The sequence below is a fragment of the Rattus rattus genome, chromosome 1, assembly GCF_011064425.1.
Source record: "Rattus rattus isolate New Zealand chromosome 1, Rrattus_CSIRO_v1, whole genome shotgun sequence".
Classification (NCBI taxonomy): domain Eukaryota; kingdom Metazoa; phylum Chordata; class Mammalia; order Rodentia; family Muridae; genus Rattus; species Rattus rattus.
In genome coordinates, this window is record NC_046154.1 from 53932243 (window position 1) to 53953019 (window position 20777).

The window sequence follows — 20777 nt, forward strand, 5'->3', positions numbered from 1 at the left end:
TTCACAGAGACACAGAGGCACCACACACACACACACACACACACACACACACACACACACACACACACACATGCACGCAGTGTCTACACATATACACCAAGACACACAGACACACACACACATATGCACATGCCCACCACATACACACATAGACACACACACACACACACACATAGAATACATACACACACAACACACAAATGCACACACACTATATATACATATCACACACACACACACATACACAAAGGCGTATATACAGATATCCATAGACACAGACTCACTCTCTCTCTCTCTCTCTCTCTCTCTCTCTCTCTCTTCTTTTACACACACAGACACACACACATACACAAAAAGGCATATATATAGATATCCATAGACACAGACTCTGACTCTCTCTCTCTCTCTCTCTCTCTTTTTACACACACACACACACACACACACACACACACACACACACACACACAGAGTGTAGTATAAGAAAGAGTCAGAAATTCTGCCTCTTCCATTAATATGGAAAGCCTGAAGTCAATGAATGACTGGATAAAGTAGTATCGTCCCTGGTTTTTACCTCTCTTCTTTCTTGGTGGTCCATGAAGACACCAAAACAGCAAACAACTCAAGGAAGAAATAGAGCACAGAAAGAGGGGAGAGCAATTGTACCTCCCTTTCCTGTTGTAGGTGTCCAGAGAGGGCAGGGGGAGAAGGTTGGTGCTGTGTTTTATAAAGAAAAGCCAAGCATATGTTTTGTAGAACCAGGTATGGCGAGATGGGAGGGGTGCCTCAGTGGACCCATGCTGAGATATCCCTTCCCCCTTGAGGTACCAGCCATACAATGGGTAGTATATAGAATAGAGTTTATTTAGGGTCATGAGAAGGGGAATCGAGAAGGGAGTAGAGACAGAAAGAGAGAGAGAGGAGAGAGGAGAGAGAGAGAGAGAGAGGGAGAGAGGGAGAGAGAGAGAGAGAGAGAGAGAGAGAGAGAGAGAGGTCAAATAGTTCCCTTTATAGCAAGCCAGGCCTACCTGGCTGTTGCGAGGTAACTGTTGGGTGGAGAGTGGAGGAATGCTGACAGTTGGCAGTGGGTGTTCTGATTGTATACTGGTCCACACGGGGCTGGACTTCATGACTTTCAGAAAGACTGGATGCTACGAAATACAACTTCAGTTTCAGCCATACATTTGAACTACAGCCTCTTGGGCTAGTTGTCCTTTGTACTCAGGGAGCCATTTGGCACCTTATAAGAAAGACTGTGCCTACTTATCCTTCAAGATACACAGCTTGGAAAAATGTTCCTTTTGCAAAGACTTCCTTGTTTCTGTCCCGTGAGGAACCCCCTGGTGTCTGAGTTCCCATTTCACTATGTAGCTGGTAGGGGGTTGGCTATCCACACCATCTTTGCTCCTCCCTCCTTGATGGCAGTGGTACCTGATGGAATTCTTGACGTGCAGCTAGAAGCTCACTGCCAGGCCTAATTGTGCCACACTCAGACGTATTTAGGGGACTAAATGAACGACATCACCACCCATGCCATTCATTGAACATCCACTCCTGGCTCTCTCACAGTCCCTTCCTCAGCCTCGAGTACAAAGCTGAGGACAGCACCACGGGGGACCAGAATGGCAGAGGGAAAGGAGCTGAGTGACGTCCCAGGATGTGAGATTTAATGGATAAGATAAAAGCACACTTCTTTGTTTCTTAAGCCACTCTTTGGTGGGTTCTCTGAGACATTTCAAGTTTTACTACAATGGATTCAACATATTGTTGTAAGTCGTAAGTATCTATCTACCTGTTTGCCTTTTCCAATGAGGTGGTTTGAATAAGAATGTCTCCCACAGGCTCATATATTTGAAAGCTCAGGGAGTGGCACTATTGAAAGGATTAGTAGGTGTGGCTTTGTTGGAGGAAGTATGTCACTAGGGGTGGGTTTTGAGGTTTCAAAACCCCAAGCCAGGCCCAGAGTCAGTCTCTCTCTCTCAGCCTCTCTCTCTCTCTCTCTCTCTCTCTCTCTCTGTCTCTCTCTCTCTGTCTCTCTCTCTCTCTCTGTCTCTCTCTCTCTCTGTCTCTCTCTCTGTCTCTCTCTCTCTCTGTCTCTCTCTCTCTCTCTCTCTCTCTCTCTCTCTCTCTCTCTCTCTCTGTCTCTCTCTCTCTCTCTCTCTCTCTCTCTCTCTCCCTTCACCTGCTGCCTTCAGATCTGGATGTAGAACTCTCAGCTACCACATCTGCCTCTATACTGCCATTCTCCCTGCTGTGATGGCAATGAACTAAACCTCTGAAACTGTAAGCCAGACCCAATTAAATGCTTTCTTTTGTAAGAGTTGCTATGGTCACGGTGTCTCTTCACATCAGCAGAACACTGATTAAGATGGCCAACCAACTTAAACTTTCTTGAAGGCTAGAATCTACTCAATTTTACTCCCTAGATTTTAGCACAATGCCTGCATATAGTAGGCATTTAATATATGTATACAAAATTAAATAGGACAGATGAGTGAGAAAATAAAATTAACAAGCCCCCATAGTTTCCTGTGTAACATGCTGAGGTTCGGAACTTTCAGATATGATCCAGCTCTCCATTCGTTAGTTAAATGGATACCGTGGCCTTGGATGAAAAAAGGACGCTTGTTTTTGCTTTCCAAATCTGACAGACCCCTCTGCTGTCAGTAGGAGAGGGAGTCTGGTGGCATGCAGTTCCTATTCTTAGACAGGCAAGGTTGTGCCAAGCTGATGACAGACAAGCCTAATGAACAGATGACAAGGATGCTCAAGACAGAGCAGCTTGAGCCCAGATGAGGAGAGAGAGCAGGGAGGGATGGAGAAAGGGAAGGAGAGCTCAGAAAGTCTACAGATGAGCTGAGAGCTCAGATTACAGAGAGCCTCCGGAACTACTTATGGATTTTGAAACACTTTTTTTTCTTTGAGATAAATTTGCCACCTTATTACAGTATGAAGTCATTTGAGGATCTCAAGCCGGAGAGGTCAGATTTCCCTGGTGAGGAGGTGGCTTTGGTATAATAGAGACAGCGGGAGGGATTGGAGGGCTGGAGAGATGATGGGGGCTCCTTGGGAGCAGCCTTCCAGGTAAGTTGTGCTGTTGCTTTGGACCAGCGTTGGAGAGAAGGCTGGGAAAGGTGTTTTATAAGTAGGGCAAAGTTCCATGGTCATGTAGTTTTGAAAAGCAAGTTTCTCTTACTAATTGGTTGAATAACATGCAAGTGTTTCCTACGGCAAAAATAGGCAAATGTGGGCAATTTTATGTGATTCAACTTAATATCTCTAAGTCTTGACTGTATTAGTCTTTATGTTTCAAGGAAGAAGTCATTAAGAGAGCAACTGTGAATTTTCTTAAAGGCTACAGTGGTGTTTGCAGAAGGTGAAACTGGGGGTTCCGAAGCAGGGAGGTGTTAGGTTTGGTTTGTTCAGGGACTTCTCTTCTTTGCCCTACCATTCTTTCTGTCCCATCTCCTTAGTAAGGTAGCCGAGGCTTCAGCTGGAGTCCTTCCATGTGGGCAGACGCAGCCTGCATCCTCTGGGGTAGCATTGCTCTTAGTCAGGGGAAGAGGAACACGTTTACAAAGAGTCAAAGAAAGGCCCCAGATTTTCTCTGTTTGGGCCAAGTTGGTTTAGAGGAGCTCAGAGGCCAAGTTCATTCAAACCCTATTACTTCTGTATCTTGTGTGTGCACATGTGTGGAAGAGTATGGTAGACATTGCCAACTGTCCAGGACGTAGGGGGGCTGAATCGCTTTTCCCAAAGTCCTTTCTGATCAAGGAAGGACTTTCAGGTCAAACTTTTGAAGCTACTTGTAGAAATGAAGTTTGTTGGTACAGACAGAACATACGTATAGCCTCACAGACTCTCAAGAAAGACTCCATTCTGGGCCTCGGCAGAAGTCAGGCAGCTTTGTTGATGAAAGTATCTGAAGTCTGAGGATTTCTTATGGGTTCCATGGTATCCACCTTTAGCTCACTATTACTGGCACGAGATGCGTGCTCTTGGGTCCTGGACTCTCACACTGGCACTGGGGTAGAGACAGGAAGGATTACAGCTTGAACTCATTTTCTGAGATTTCCTTTGGCACGGCAGAAAGAAAAAGAGAGTCATCTTTTCAAGTTGGGATAATAATCTGTCTCATATAATTACATTAAGATGATTCCTCAATGCTGTCGTTTTAACATCTCTTTGAAATACATTACAGACATGGGATTAGGGAAGGCTGAGTGCTGTCTGCATAGAACTTGTAAAAAAAGTCTCTGTTGTTGTAAGTGCAGAAAGGAAATATGCTAGACATTAGCTTTATGTTGCAACCGAGCTCTTGCACAATAGTTTGTAAAGAACTCCCATTCATCAAGGACCACAATGTGAAGTTCCAGGATGCTCAGAGAAGTTATAGTAGAGCACAATACCTGTATCTTAGACGAACATCTCTGAAAAGTGATGCTTTCCAGGATTCAATCTTGGTTTCTCTAACATGGCCATACCTCCAGATTTCCCTGGGATAGATTGCTCCTGTGTCCCAGTTTTATCATTTATCTCAGACAAAGGCAGTCTAGCTTGGGAGATAAATTACGTGGTCACTTGAGCTGTTTTGTGCCACAGAGCATCACGGAAGATGGAAAGAGATAGAACCAACCTTGATTTGTCACTGAAATTTCTAATATTTACTGTGTCTGTCCTGTCTCTACTGTTTCATGCTTGTTTTCCGTTTTAAGACTAACAGCAATCCTTTGAGGCTAACACTACTATCGCTGTCGCATCTATTCTGTAGACAAGGAAATGAAAATGCAGCAAATTCTTCGTGCAAAATTTCCCAACTGTTTAATGGAGGACATGGAATTTGAATTCAGATCCCAGAGGTAGTGATTTTAATTAGTGTATTATATTGATATTAAAGGGCGCTATGACTCAGAATATGTAACTGTCCTTTTAGATTAAGAGTGGAGATCAGCAATAGTACTAATGTCTGCCTTGAAAGAGGTGCTTAGTTTCAGGTATCAGAAAGTCCAAATCAAAGTGGTCTTCACAGTTTCTGAGGAGGAGCTTTGAGCAGGGAGACCATAGGATTTGGTGAGTAAGAGCATGGTGACCTTAGCAAGGACCATGCATACTCTTGCCTCTTTTGTTGTGAGCCCATAGTGTCAGTTTCCCCCAGCTGTTAAGAACACACATTTCTCTTGTCAGCATCCAGCAGGAAAAGGGAGGCTGGTTTCCCATGATTCCCTCTGATACCACATGAGTGGTTTTCTCCAGTAAATGACCAATAAGCTTCTTCTCTTGTCTCACTGACCCAACATAGCTGAGGCTTGTCCACTCCCAAGTCAGTCACTGGCAAGAGCGATTACTCCTAGTGTATTAGGACTGAGGTAGAATGGCTTTGGGAGACAACCGTGGTGCCCACTCCCAACTTTGACAACACTCAGAGCTGAGTGACAGGGGCTCCTGGGCGGGGTTAATGGTTGGAGCTTTGGTTCTGGAGTCAGAACAACCTGGATTTAACTTTTCATTTTGGTGCTTACAGACAAGAGGCAGGGGACAAAGTATTGATTTTCTCCACTTGGAGTGGAGGATTAATAATATTTGCTATATTAGATTTCTTTGAGGATTACTCTAAACCTTTAAACCATGTGAGAGTAGACAGCTCCCCATCTGACTCATAGCAGCCATATATAGAAAAATCTAGTTTCCTGTGAAAGAGGCATCTCAACTCCCATCCTAACCCAAGCTCAATAACAAAAATGCACTGGATAGCTTTTGAGGAGCACTGGCACTTTTGCATTTCATTTCCATGTAACTTTGTTGAGGAAAAGGGCAAGACCCAGGCCCTCTCCTATTATTCATGTCTTTTTTATTAAAGATTTATTTATGGGGCTGGAGAGATGGCTCAGTGGTTAAGAGCACTGACTATTCTTCCAGAGGTCCTGAGTTCAAATCCCAGCACCCACATGGTGGCTCACAGCCATCTGGAATGAGATCTGGTGCCCTCTTCTGGTGTGTCTGAAGACAGCTACAGTGTACTTAATAAATAAATCTATTTAAAAATAAATTTTAAAGATTTATTTATTTATCATATTTATATATGTATACTGTAGCTGTCTTCAAACACACCAGAAGAGGGTATCAGATCTCATTCCAGATGGTTGTGAGCCACCATGTGGTTGCTGGGATTTGAACTCAGGGCCTCTGGAAGAGCAGTCAGTGCTCTTAACCATTGAGCCATCTCTCCAGTCCTATTATTCATGTCTTATGTACATTTTAGGTAGAACTCAAGCATGAGACAAGAAACCAGAGCTTAAAGGGTGCAACTTCAGAGCTGGTGAGATGGCTCAGCAAGCAGACACTTCAAACGACCCAAATCGGTCCCCTGGACCTACACGGATGAGGGAGAAAACTGGCTTCTGCAAGCTGTCCTCTGATCTCTGCATGCAGACCAGGAAACTCATACACCACCCTTCCTCACTGCAATAAAATAGTTTAAAAGGTGTCGTTTTAAAGACTTACTGGTATTGTTTTTGCTTACATGTATGTGTATGCATATGCATGGATGCATGGGCCCACCGAAGCCAGAAGAGGGTATCTGATCCTCTGGAGCTAGGGTTACCGGTGGTTGTGAGCTGCTGGTTTGAGTGCTGGGAACCAATTCTAATTCTCTACCAGGGCATCAAATACTCTTAACTGCTGAGCCATCTCTCCACCCCTAACGTATAGTTTTAGAGAGCTGGGAAGACGTGGAAGAGAGTAATTGATCTTATTCCCAAGGATTTGTATGTCAAACAGCTTAGCAGTTGGCAAGAGACCAGTGGTTACCCAGGGCTAGCGAAGTCATGGGTCTTGGAAGAGAATCCATAACCACAGCTTTGCTAAGCAGCATAATCCCTCACTACAGTCTAAATATTTGTCCTTATGCCCACGGACAAGTGTAGTCCTTATCCTGCACCCACCACCTCCAAAGAAACTTCTCCTTGCAACAGATGGAGACCACTACAGAAAAACACAACCAATCAAAAACATGGAGCTGTGGAGCCCAGTCCCAGTGGACACATCTACAAACAGCTTCTGCACCTAAGGCTCGGGGGACATTGTGGAAGAGAGGGTAGAAAGATCATAAGAGCCAGAGGATCGGGATGAGCCGTGAGGTCATGTTTCCTAAGAATGCCAGAAGCTACACCCATACAACCTCACCAACATGGCTGCCTAAACAGGAGTTGGGTGAGGACAACAGTGGATGTGCCAAAGTGGATGGGAAAAGCCCAGGAGGCCTCAACTCTATTCAAGGAACTATAGGCGACTAAGGAACACCGAGAGTGGGAGAAATCGTTTTCCCCAGAGAAGAGCACACAAATTGGTTACCCCCGGGCCAAGGGGTCAGCCCTGAAAACATGCATATGTGTATGTGTATACATGCATGCATATAATCTACCTATATCCATGAAACAACAAGTAACAAAAAAAGAGGCCATGAATTTGATAGAAAGCAAGGAGGAATATATAGGGGCATTGGGAAGGAGGAAATAGCATAATCATACTATAACCACCAAAATAAAAGAAATAGCAAAACACACAGAAAGGACAGGTCGAGGCTTCTGCTTTGGGGAGGGTAAGAGCCTGGTAGGGTGAGTGGGCCAGGAGTACCTTCCAGGCCATGTGCAGCTAGCTAGGTTAGATGGCCATGTGCAGTTCTTTGCTTTCCTCTGACCTTTATTCTTGCCAGTCTTAAGGAAAAGTGTGTTTGAACGTGCTAGTCTGTGCTAGTGCGATACATGGGACAACTCCTGCCTGAGCCCGTGTTTGAACTACAGCACTCCCTGTGGTCAATGTGCTACACTGGTCATGTTTGAGAAGAGTCTCAGATGGATGGATGTCAGCCTATGGTGGCCAGATTCCTCCTGTTTATGGATGGCCTTCTACCATTACAGTCTTGGAGGTCACATTTGAAGTAACCAAAACAGATGACTCCTGACTGGTGATTTGCAGTACCTTGCTTTGAGGAATGCTCATGGCTGGAGTGTTTGGCATCCAACAGGGGATGGGCAAAAGACCAGAGCTCCTGGCCCATGGGTCAGCACGGGACTCTAAGTCTAGGAGACTGCAGGAAGACTTATACCTTAGAGTGGAGAGCAGAGGCGCAGTTCATTAGAAGTGGCAGTTAAGCAGCTTCCTGAACATTAAAGATGAGGTTTCAGTGGATAGAAGGCCCATAGTCCCTCAGTTGTCGGAAGACACAAGTTCCCCTCTCCCTGCCTCAGTGAGCTTAGTTCAAGGACAAAGATGGGGTTGAAATGAGATGATAATGGGCAGATTTATCACCTCAACACTAAAACATTCCCCTTTCCTGACTCGTTTGGACCCAGAAGAGAGTCAACACAAAACACAATAAAGAAACATTCATGAGTTTTCATTTGACTAAAGGATTACAAGGTGGAGTGAGCTCAGGGCTAGACCACTTGTCCAGAACTGAGAAAATAAAAGGAAAAGTAAACCACTGCCGTAGAATATTCCCAGGAGACACATCTCATCTAAGGGTGAACACTAAGGCTCGTTTATGGAGAGGTGCCTCTTTACCAGGCTCAGAAGCACTCGATTGGCTCAGAAATCAAATAAACAGAAAACATCAGAGGGGGACTGCTGCAGTAAGAAAAAAAAGGTGTGACTGGTTCCCCCGCAGTACCCCGGCGTTCGCTCTCCAGCTAGTTCTGGCCATTGGAACTAGCGCTAATTTATCTCAGCGGCTCAAAGCTGCCCCAACGTACTTTCTGAGCAGGGAGGTCTGCGAGCTGCTCTAGCTCGGCTCCCTGCCCTCGCTCACAGCTCCATCCCATCTCACACTGCCAACGGCTACTCTCTGAGCGCGGCAGCAATCTCTCTGCCCATCTAGTTCCCAAGGCGGGTCACCGCCATGCCAGTTACATACAGAGACTACCTATCACGGGGCTCTCTTACTGTGGACTCAATTAAGTCGCCACATGAAAGAATACACCACACAGTAACCTCTGATCCAACTGATAAGGTATAATTTGCCCATCTAGACAGCACAAAATCCTGTTAAAATATCATCGCTTAAAAATAGTCACAGCAACCGGGATCTCTGCGCAGGGAAGTCTCAACATCGGCCGCCATGTTCTCGCTGCCTTTCCTTCCTGGATCCTCCTCCCTTTCTAAAACTTTTCTCCTGCCATCTTTTCTTCTCGTCCAGTGACAGGTCTCGTTCTACCCTATACCTGTCTTCCTGCATAAATGACATCAACCTACAGGGGACCCATCAATTAATTGCACGCTTTGCCCACACCAGATCATGATTTGCCACAGAGAGGCACAGGGTGTCAGAGAGATTGTCAGGGCATTCTTCATGACATTTGAAAACCTATTTTTGACAAGCAAAATCCTCAGGTCCTTTCATGGTAGTGTTTTGTAGTTTATAAAGGTTGAAGACAAAACTGTGATGGCATGTACACCGTCTGCTGGGTGCCAGGTGTCCCACATGTGATGTCACACAGTCTTCTCAGGAAGGTGTGGTTGCTGTTGTTGTGATCAGGACACCTCATGTATCCCTAGCTGGCCCAGAACTCATCATATACCTAGGATTGCTTTCAACTCACAAAGATCCAGTGGTGAAAGGCTTGCACCTCCACATCCAGCATTGTTTTGGTTTTTATTGAAGTAATCCAGGTGAAGAAAGGCAAAGAACCGGCCTATAGTCCCACTTGAAGCAGCAAGCCCTGAACTACCTATTCTCACATCGCAGCCCTGGCTAGTGGCTCTTGCCTCCTGTTGCGTGTGACTTGGATGCACAAATACATTTTGATGGTAACAGACACCTGGGGCCTTGTGTAAAAGCTGATTACACAGTCAATCTCCTCTAAGAATCTTTTCATTAATAGACCGGGCACTTAAACACTTAATGGTGAAGCAGGCCTGGAGGGACAAGTGAGAGCCGCTCTGCTCTCTGCCACGCCCTTCTGTGGTGATTTTGTGGCAGTACATCTGGGACAGCGCCAGTGGGAAATGTCAAGAGTGGGACGCAGAAGTCCTGTGGATCAGAGGTGTGAGCAAATACAGGGGAAGACCTTGCCTCTCTCCTCAGGCAAATATCAGCCTTGGGAAGGAAATGCAGCCAGGAAGGGTAGAGGTGGGGAAGAGTTCCTGGCTTCAAAACTGTGTCCTCCCAGTCACTGAGTTCCTCTGGGCAGGTGGATTGGAGAGAGCAGCAAGTCTGGAGCAAGCTGGACAAGGAAGAAACCCTAGCCCATCTTCTTCATGGGTGGACTTTGAGCAACCCTTATTCTGTTCGACCCTTGGCTAATGTTCTGTAATTTGAGGATAATAACTAATGGTCACTGTGAGGATTACAGGCCATAGTAAATTATCATGTATGGCACGTTCTGTCCCCTTACCATTCACAGTTCAAACCCTGACTGCAAGGCTGCTCTCAGTGCTACAATCTCAGGTTTTAGGTCCCAGAAAGTCAGCCACTGTTTGCTCTCCAGGGTGTTCAGCCTCACTCAGGGGAATTGGGATGAGGAACTGGAGATCCAAATCAACAGAAACCCAGCAGAGATGGTAGAAAATCATCCATGCATTTCCCCTGGCCCGAGAGGAGTGTGGAGCGTGGGGAGTCTGCGGAGTTCTCAGTGGGTGGTAGGAGAAGTGAGCACACAGCAGGAGAGGCACAGGCGTCCTGTGTCAGAAGCACATGCTGCCCCGCCCTGCCCTCCATACTCCCTCCTCACATTTGTCGCATGTTGTGTCCTCCTTTCCTACTGAGCAGTTTTCTTGGCTTGGTGAGAATTCAAGGCACCAGGTTTCAAAGCTGTGGCTTTTTCCACCATCAGAGAAAGACCGAAACATTTCCTTGAACTACTGTAAAAACAAAACAAAACAAAATAAAAAGGAAGGAGGGGAGGAAGGAAGGAAGGAGGAGAAAGAGTGGTGAGATACTCACTTTAAAGGATTTTTAATCCCAGATGCCACCATCTGTGACCTGTAGGTGGGTGTGTTATTGAGCTTTCTGTTGCTATGATAAATGTCATGACCAAGGCAGCTTATAGAAGAAAGGCTTTGCTTGGGCCTTACAATCACAGGGATACGGTTCTATCACCTTCATGGCAGCAGGCAGAAATGGTGGCTAGACCTGGAAGCTGAGAGCCAGGGCGCTTATCTTAACCCAGGAGCAGGAAGCTGAGAGAACACCCTGGGAACAGCCCCTCCCACCCCCAAGTGACACACTTCCTCTTCCTAAACCTCCTCAAATGATGAGAAGAGATGCTGCCAACCAGGGACCAAATATTCAAATGTCTGAAACGAACTGGGGAACCATCCAGGGGCGTTGCCAAAACTGGGTGAAACTCAGTCAAAATGCATGGGTGGAGCTTGGGTGGGCGGACCCTCCAGACAGAAGGGAGTTCAGTTCCTAGAAGAAAGGAGCGCTAGACAGGTAAGGTCTTCTACTAAATGTAAATTCACCAACAGTCTGCTACACTGATCACACTCAAGCTTCTTTCCTGAAAGGTCTGCTCGCTCTCAATAGTGGGGAATATCCTGCTCAAATATTGTGGGCTTCCCCTCCTTAAAGGGCATGATCAGCCAGGATCACAGCCAGTGGATCCTAAGAGGGGAATCAAGGGAAAGACCGAGAGAGAAACAGACCTCAGGCAGCAGTAAATTTATACCTTTGGGGAGTGGGTACGGGCTTTTGCGGTGAGTGTACATCATTGGTGGGAGCCAGGGTGCTGGGGATTCCTCATTAGCATAAAGAGGAATTCCAGGTGCTGCTGGATGTGACCTTGTAAGGGGAGAGGATGTTTAACGTAGCTACCAGACTGTGACCTCCTCTAGTGTGCAGGGCTTTAATGTGCCAGAATATTCAGGCCCAGGGCAGAGAGTGTATGGACCCTACACTTGCACTTATCAAGATGAAATTTCTAGTGTTTGGTCATACCTCAGCCTCACTCTTGCTCAGGCTTACTTCCATGGCTCTCCAGCCCCACAGGTCTATAGCCCAGGCCCATCTAAACTCTTAAGGAAGTTTCTCAGTATACCTGCTGTTTCCAAGAAGATTAATATCAACCTAAAGTGATTGCTGACATCTTGAGAGCCCCATGGTCTTTTCTTGACTTGCCTGCATGTACTGAGGAAAGAGGGCTGAGCCATGCTGGGCAACCTCAGTCGCTCTCTGGCCAAGGGCCGGGAATTCAGTTTCTTGTTTATTTATCAATTCAAGTTACACTTACATCCTACTTTGCTTTCTCTTGCTGTGATAAAACACCACAAACAAAAACAACTCGGGGAAGGAAGGGTTTATTTCACCTTGCAGGTTATAACCCATCATTAAAGGAAATCGGGGGGAGGAACTCAAGGCAGGAACCTGGGGGCAGGAGCTAAAGTGGAGGTCACAGAGCAATGCTGCTTACTAGCTCGATTCTCATGGCTTGTGCAGCTCGCTTTTTTAAAATTATGTATATAACTTGGGACCACAATCCACAGCGGGCTGTGGCTCTCACATTAATCAAGAAAATGCCCCACAGACGTTCCCGCAGGCCAATCTGATGGAGGCATTTTCTCAATTCACGTTTCTTCTTCCATGATGAGTATAGCTTGTATCGAGTTGATAAAACAACAAACAAACAAACAATAACAACAACAAAAAACCCAAAACCTAAAAAACAAAACTCAAAAACAATACCATATTTATCACGTAACAGACATGTCCTGGGACTAGGCACACAGTGTGCCTGTCCTTGAGTGCCTTCCATTTACATGTGAAGGCAGGTGATACGTTCATGCTCTATGTCATGAAAAGTGTAAGGCAGAGTGACGGACCATGGTGATCTAGGTAGCCTGACTCCAGAAGACAAGGTGGGTGATCAGATTCCAAATTGGGCACCAGGGGATGGAATTAAACCACAAAAACTTAGATCTTCTTGAGATTCCCCACCTCCACCCCCTCTATTGGGTCAAGCACAGCATAAGAGGGCATTTCCTTTCAGAAAGAATGTAGAGACGAGAGGGTATGGTGGTTTGAATACAAATCATCCCCACAGGCCCATAGGGAGTGGAACTATTACAAGGTGTGGCGTTGTTGGAGTAGGTGTGGTCTTGGAGGACGTGTATCACTAGGGGTGGCTTAGAGGTCTCAGAAGCTCAAGCAAGGTCTAGTGGCTCTCTTCCTGCTGCCTCATATCCAGATGCAGAACTCCCAGCTACTTTCTGAGCACCACGTCTGCCTGCATGCCAGCATGCTTCCCACCATGATGATAATGGACTAAACCTCTGAAACCATAAACCGGCTCCAATGAAATATTTTCCTTTATAAGAGTTGCTGTGGTCCTGGTGTCTATTCACAGCAAGAAGACACTAACTAAGACAGAGGGACACATAGCTCCTGCCCGGGGAAAGTGATAACTCATCTCTTGGACTCTTAACTCTCAGATATACGCTCAGGATCTCTAGCCAGGATGTCTACTGTGAGCAGTTATACCAGCTTGTGCTGACTTGTGAGAGCCGGTTGTGTGCAACTCTGTTTTCTGTGTCACGGTGTTACTAGTCTTCTCTCACTCTGCCTGCAAGGAAAAGACCTCAAAAGCTGCGAGGAGTTGTTTCTGTTTGGATTATCTGGATGCAGTTGCTGTTGCCAGAGGTATTTCCGGGGCTGGCCCAAAGCCTAGCGAGTGTTTGAATGTGGCCAGACGTGAAAGCTGAGCAAACCTCAAACATTCTGAAGTTGGGAACCCCCTGGAACTGGGGACTGCCAAAGGCCTGGTAGCAAGGAGACCCATAGGGGCTCTTTGTGAGTGGAAGGCTGGTATGGGAAGCTCTCTCTTCTTCCTTGGCATCCCGAGTGTTCCAGCCTAGATAGCTGAGTACACACTCCTCTTGCTTTCCTAGTCATTGAGAAGGCAACTTGAGACTGACAAGTCCCTGTGGGGTCAGGCTGCCACATGTGAAAACCAGGTCACCTTGTACTATGTGGGAATGGGTGGACAGAATAGGTTTGTTCTCCACCAAGGCTCTCGGTTTGACATGAGGGAGACCCAAATTCTGATCTTGCTGGCTCTGTGGTTACAGGGCTAGAAGTTAACTCTCTAACCCTGAGGCCACTCCCTGGAAAAGGGAGGCTCATATTTACCTCAGGTAGTGACTGTGGAGATACTTTTAATAACATGGTCGCCCCCCCCTTCCCCTGCAGAGTCCTATAAGCGGTATTATCACTACAGATCAATTCCCAGCACAGACTAAAATCTGAAAGCTGCTGGGTATAGGGTGTCTCATGCACTCACTTTGGAGACTACCGGAGGAGGATTGCCTTAACTCCAAGGTTAGCCTGCGTACATAGACTGTCTCAAAAAAAAAAAAAAAGAAAAGAAAAGCAAAATAAAGTCTGGAGACCAGTTTAGGTAATTTGAGCATCTGAGAAGGTAGTGTTCATGTTCATTTAGGGGTAGATAGGTCTGAGGAGATGTGGAGCTTCTCAGACAGTTCTTGCAGTCTTTAGTAATAGCCCTCCAAGGTAAATAACAGCATCCTCCTCTTAGAGAAGAGGAAAGTGAAGCAAGACCGAGTGTCTTAGGGTTTCCATTGCTGTGGAGAGACACCATGACTAAGGCAACTCTTATAAAGGAAAACATTTCATTTGGGGTTGGCTTACTGGTTCTGAGGTTCAGTCCATTATCATCAGGGCAGGAAGCATGGCAGCATCCAGGCAGGCATGGCACTGAGGAGCTGAGGGTTCTACACCTTGATCTGAAGGTATCTAGGAGGAGAGTTTGAAAGCCCACCTCTTCAGTGACACACTTCCTCCAACAAGGCCACACCTATTCCAACAAGGCCACACTTCCTAATAGTGCCACTCCCTGGTTCAAACATATTTAAACTATTTCACCAAGGAACTTTCTCAAGGGAGTGTAGATAGTTAAATCAGCCTTAGATTTGAACTTGAACCCAGCTAGTCCAAGCTGGACTTGTCTTCATTGCTTCCTTCCAATAGTGCTGGGTACATTGGAGGAAGCAAGAAGCATTGCATGACTTTCGGGGGGTGGGAGGGTCCCGCTTGTGGTTTAGGAATAAGGACACAGGGGCATCTATAGTATAAGGCTGTTCGTTGGCCTGTTTGCTGAGGCCGTCTAGCAGCTAACTCATCTAACTTAACCCAACCCCTCCACCATTGAGTCTCTCCACACCACTCTCACCACCGTGCCTCTCTACTCTTCTTCCCTTCAGGCTTCCCTCCTCTGCTCAAGCTCCAGCCACCCGCTCTTTATTATGCAAAAAGCCATACAAACCTGAACCAATCAGCAGCAGGACAATGGCTGGTCCAACTGTTGCCTTTCACCTTTGAGAGCTCTGAGGCCTCCCTCAAGGGCACTTGCCCTTTCTTTTTGGGAAGATGAGGAAGTAACAAATATTTGGGAAGTAACATAAGTGCCACAACAATTAACACTTGAGAACACAGGCATACACTTTTATAGACAGTTGACACAATATGTGTGGGATACCCCAACAGAGAGGGACATTTATACCTCGCTTATTTCTGTCACATCACTTAATCAATTTCTATCTGACAGCCTTCCAGAGATACCCAGTCGATACTCTCATTTCACACAGGAGGCTCTGAACAATTGCACAGTTTGTTGGGATAGGACAGGCTGGGCTGGAATCAAGCATCACTGACCTTTCCCACTTACCTAGGCTATCACTCGCAATTCTACCAAGGTCTTTATCTGAAGGGTGCATCTTCAGGCTTTGAAAATGATACTGGCCCTGGGGCAGGAGTCTGGAGATAAAGGCACCTCTAAAGATGGAGCTTCCATCCTTCCACAGCCCTAGTGTGGAGCAGGGCTTCAGCTAATATTCATTCAACCATCAGTAATGCGGGAAACCTTTAGAAAACACGGGGTCTCAGCACCGAGGCCAGAGTACCTTCTGCCTAATCTAACCTCTTTCTTTGCCTTGGGTACAACCTTCTACAGGATGTCGGTTGCTGAGTATAAGTTCAAGAGTTGGAAGCACGTGAATGTGGAGCTTGGGAGAGCAGCCGCTGCAATGTACCAGCATTTGGGAATTAAATGCTCTGGCCTGGGCTCAGAGACTAGATCTAAATAGTGCTTCCCCTTAAAGACGCTCATTTGAATATAAGTTTATTTCAAAAGACAGGTCTTGGGGCTGGAGAATGAGCACTCTGACAAAAGCATCTGACGACAGTCAAGGGTTCAGTCCCCAGCACCCACATGGTATAGCTCAGCTCACATCTGTAACTGCAGTTCCAGGGGATCTGATGCCTGCTTTTGACCTCTAGTTTTCTTGCACACATGTGGTGCACATACATATACTCAGGCACACACACAGTAAAATAAATAATTACGTTAAATAGTGTTCCCACCAATAGAATGACTTAGGGGAACTTGGGTATGACATCACCTGGGAAGCTATCCCAAGAAGGCTCCCAGCAAAAATAAAGTTCTTAAAATAGTCAAGTTTAAAAAAAAAAGATGGGTACACAAAGAGGAGAAGGCTATGTGATGAAAATGGGGTGGGCAGTGGTGTTGTCACAAGCCAACAACACCCAGAGTCTCAAGAGGCTGGTTGAGGCCAGGAAAGTCATGGTTCCTGTGCTTCTACAGGGACCATATGATTGCTGACAGATCGATGTTGGATTTCTGGTCTCTAGAGAGCATCATTGGCTGCTTGTAACCAACCAGCTTGAGGGGATTTTTTTTACTCTAGGGGACATAGCACCTGCTGTCCACTCACACAAGAAGGGGCCTGTGGCCTAGCATCCCATGCATTTAGTACAAACATTTAAAAGACTGCCGTCCACTGAGGGTCTAACTAGAGATGCAGCGGAGGCTAAATTGTGTTAGTCCATCACACAGTAATCTGCACACGTGAGTATCTTGTTGTTAGCTGCTACTAGAGATGATTGAGAATATCCTGACTTGAGACTTTGGGCTGGATTTTAAAAGTTGTCTGAGTTCAACCTTGAATTTCTCATCTGCAGTGGCAATTTCTATCTTGTAATAGAGCAAGGCACTGGCTGCCCCGCTTTCTATGTACAATTGCATGTAGTCTCATAGCAGCAGCCAGGTGCATGCGAATCTAAGAATACTGATAATAGTAATGAGGAATTCTGTGTATAGGCAGCTTGTCCCAAATCCGAAGAGAGAAAGGTAGGAGCCATGGGTTAACTCAGGGTGGCCTTTACTAACTACTTGACCACAGTGCCTAGACAAACTATTGCTAGCAATAGATATTAGGCGCCAGGGCCACTGGAATAAATACAATGCAGTCTATGCTCAAGAGGAAGCATGAGAGGTGAGTATATAAGCAAAATACAGTGATGAGGTCATATTCCATGCTGGTGAAAGGTAAGAAATGAGTCGGCTGGACACTGGTGTGGGCAAAAGTCCTAAGCTAAGTTTATCCTGTAGGTCCCCAAGGCATGGAGGAAGAAGGAGGGATAAAGGCAGACCAGACGTGCTTCAGTCATTACAAAGTGTCACCCCATTTACTTCTCACAGGAACCCAGTGTGTTGTGCAATAAAGTGGACCAGATGAGTGGGTCTCAGTCTTCCTAGCGCTGTGACCCTTTAATGAGATCCTCATGTTATGCTAACCCACAATAATAAAAATATTTTGTTGCTATTCTATAACTCTAATTTTGCTACAGTTGTGATTGTAATGCAAATATCTGTCGTGCAGGATAACTCAGATGACCCCCGAAAAGGGTCTCAACCCATAGGTTGAGAACCATCAGAAGCTATCTATTCTCTTGTGCCTCCTTACTGTCTTTTCTTACTTCACCCTGCCCCCCCCCACTACCGAGATAGAAAACATAAACATGGCAGAGACAAAAGTTCAGGAGAAAATCGATGACAACAGAAGTTTAATCTTTGGGTTCCTGGTTTTTGTGGAAGACAGACACGAGGGGCATATCATGTGGGAGTGGATATGGAATGGAGCAGGAAGAGCAGCTGAAAAGGTTCACTTAAGAGTGGTAGGTGATGGGGTTGGGGATTTAGCTCAGTGGTAGAGCGCTTGCCTAGCAACCGCAAAGCCCTGGGTTCGGTCCCCAGCTCCGAAAGAAAAAAAAAAAAAAGAGTGGTAGGTGATTTGTTCCCAGGAATAGTGTGAATAGTGTGGTATTCCATCAACAGCCATGTCCTGACCACAGAAAGTAGCACACACACACACACACACACACACACACACACACGTATATACACACGTGCACATACACATACATATATATTAGGTACCTCTTCTTAGTGGGGTATTAGCATGGGTAATGTGCACGTCAGGTACTTCAGGTTAGAAATAAATTTAATATAAGGAGGTAGAAGAGCCAAGATCCAAGACTGGCAAGACTCTTGCTCACAGTTGGGAATCTTTAAGTCCAAGAATCCCAGTAAAGCTGCCGAGACTTTAGTGTCTAGCAGCTCTCTCTCTCTCTCTCTCTCTCTCTCTCTCTCTCTTTCTCTCTCTCTCTCTCTCTCTAATTTTTATTAACTTGAGTATTTCTTATTTACATTTCAATTGTTATTCCCCTTCCCGGTTTCTGGGCCAACATCCCCCTAACCCCTTCCCCTCCCCATCCTCCCCCCATTACTGCCCTCCCCCCAACAATCATGTTCACTGGGGGTTCAGTCTTGGCAGGACCAAGGGATTCCCCTTCCACTGGTGCTCTTACTAGGCTATTCATTGTTACCTATGAGGTTGGAGCCCAGGGTCAGTCCATGTATAGTCTTTGGGTAGTGGCTTAGTCCCTGGAAGCTCTGGTTGATTGGCATTGTTGTTCATATGGGGTCTCGAGCCCCTTCAAGCTCTTCCAGTCCTTTCTCGGATTCCTTCAATGGGGGTCCCGTTCTCAGTTCAGTGGATTGCTGCTGGCATTCGCCTAAGCACTATCTCTTGTTTACCTTTCAAATCTCATGCAGGTTTCATCTTCTCTGATGCAAAAGAGACTTTTGATGGGTAGAGAGTACATTGGAACCATAAGTTCAAGAGTTGCTACCTGTCGCACACAGGTGGTCGACACCAGACTACCAGGGTGAATCTCCTGGAGAATTTGCATTTGCTTATGATGGTGGGTTATTATTTGGAATGGAAAACAATTCAAATGATAACTGAAGTTTCAAAAGGATTATCCATTGTCTCTTCGGTATCATTAAGCATTATCAGTAATGTATCAATATGGCTATGGATTTCAGAGTTCTAAAAAAACTGTGTGTAAATAGCTTGTGACCTGAGACTATTAAACCTCCTGACTTCTCAGTTCCTCATCTGTAGAATGGAGAAAACAGAATCATATAAGTTTGTTGGAGGATTCAATTAAGTGTATAAAATATTCAACACAAGGCTGGGAACTCAGAAAACCCCTGAGAAGCAAGGGATCTTTCTATCCAGTAACCAGTACATTGGAGGTTACCAAATCCTTGGCATGTGTGGGATTGCACAAGGCTAGCCTCGTTGGGAAGAGAATGGTGATGAGAGAACGGAGGATGGGAATTCAGAGCAGAGCCTTGAAGCACATGGGAAGGATGGGAAGCAAGAAGCTGCAGTGGAGGGCTGGTGTGGGGAGATGGGCTGGCCGGCTCCAGGGTAAATGCTGGGTGTGTGGTTGGCGAGCACATCGTCTTGTGTCAACAGCCTCTCTCATGATGGCTCTGTGTAAGCTGGGGGACAGGAACTATAAACACGTGCTAAGAGTCTATAAAGGCTCTGAGTGCTTAGATCCCACGATGACCATGGGTTTAGGTACATTTTTTGCCAAATATTAAATCAGAACATGTAAACACCGAAACTAGTCTTGGGCCTTCGCTGCAGCCCCAGAGACGCCTGGGACTGCGTTGGTGACTAACATATGACGAGAACAGGGACGGTGGATTTCCTGGGCCTATGAACTTGGTCTAAATCATTTAGGGAATTTGCATTTTATCCTTTGATGATTAATCACAGATGAGATATTTCAACTGTTGTTATGATTTTTCTCTTTACTGATTCTCCAGAACGTGTATTCTCCAAACCATCTGTGTCTTGGTTTCTTTCATTTTCTCTGGGAACAGAAGCTTCATCGTGTATACCTTGGGCAGATGCTGTGCTGCCCAGAGGTTCGGGATTCACGGCCACACCTGTGCCATGTCGGTATCTCCACTCTGATCTTCTTCCTTTCTTTCCTTTTCCTGTTTTCTTTTTCTTTTTCTTTTTTTAAAACGGGCACATGTTGTTTTCTCAGCCTCCATATGTGTAAATTGAAGCATTTATATAATTTTTGGAAGTTGTCTAGTTCTGCCACGTGCTCTAACTTAATTATGCAACCAGTCCTTCAGTTAGCTGCCCCTGTTATCCTTAATAAGAGGTTCAGACTCGTACCCTGCCTCTTGCTAACCGTATAACTGAGTTATCTACAATTCTGCAAATCTCAGACTCTTCTGTAAACACAGAATAACTGTCTCTGTTTCTCAGACTCATGGCGAATATTAAGTAAATAACACAGGCCTGGGATTTGGCATACAGCAAATACTCAGTAAATAATCACAATTATTATGTGTAGCCACAGTCTGCTCCAACATCTTACAGCTAATAAAAAGCAAAACCACTTCCAAGGAAAATGACAAGTTAGTTGCTGCCTCTACGTGACCTAGTGAAGGATTTTGTCAGAATAAGGAGAAAAAAAAAGAGTCTTCCAAACAGAGACAGAGGAGGAGCTTTAGAAACGCAGGAAAGAAACAGTAGGTTGCAAAGAAAATGAAGAGGACAGAAAGGCATGAGCCCAGAAGAAAGCCACGCTG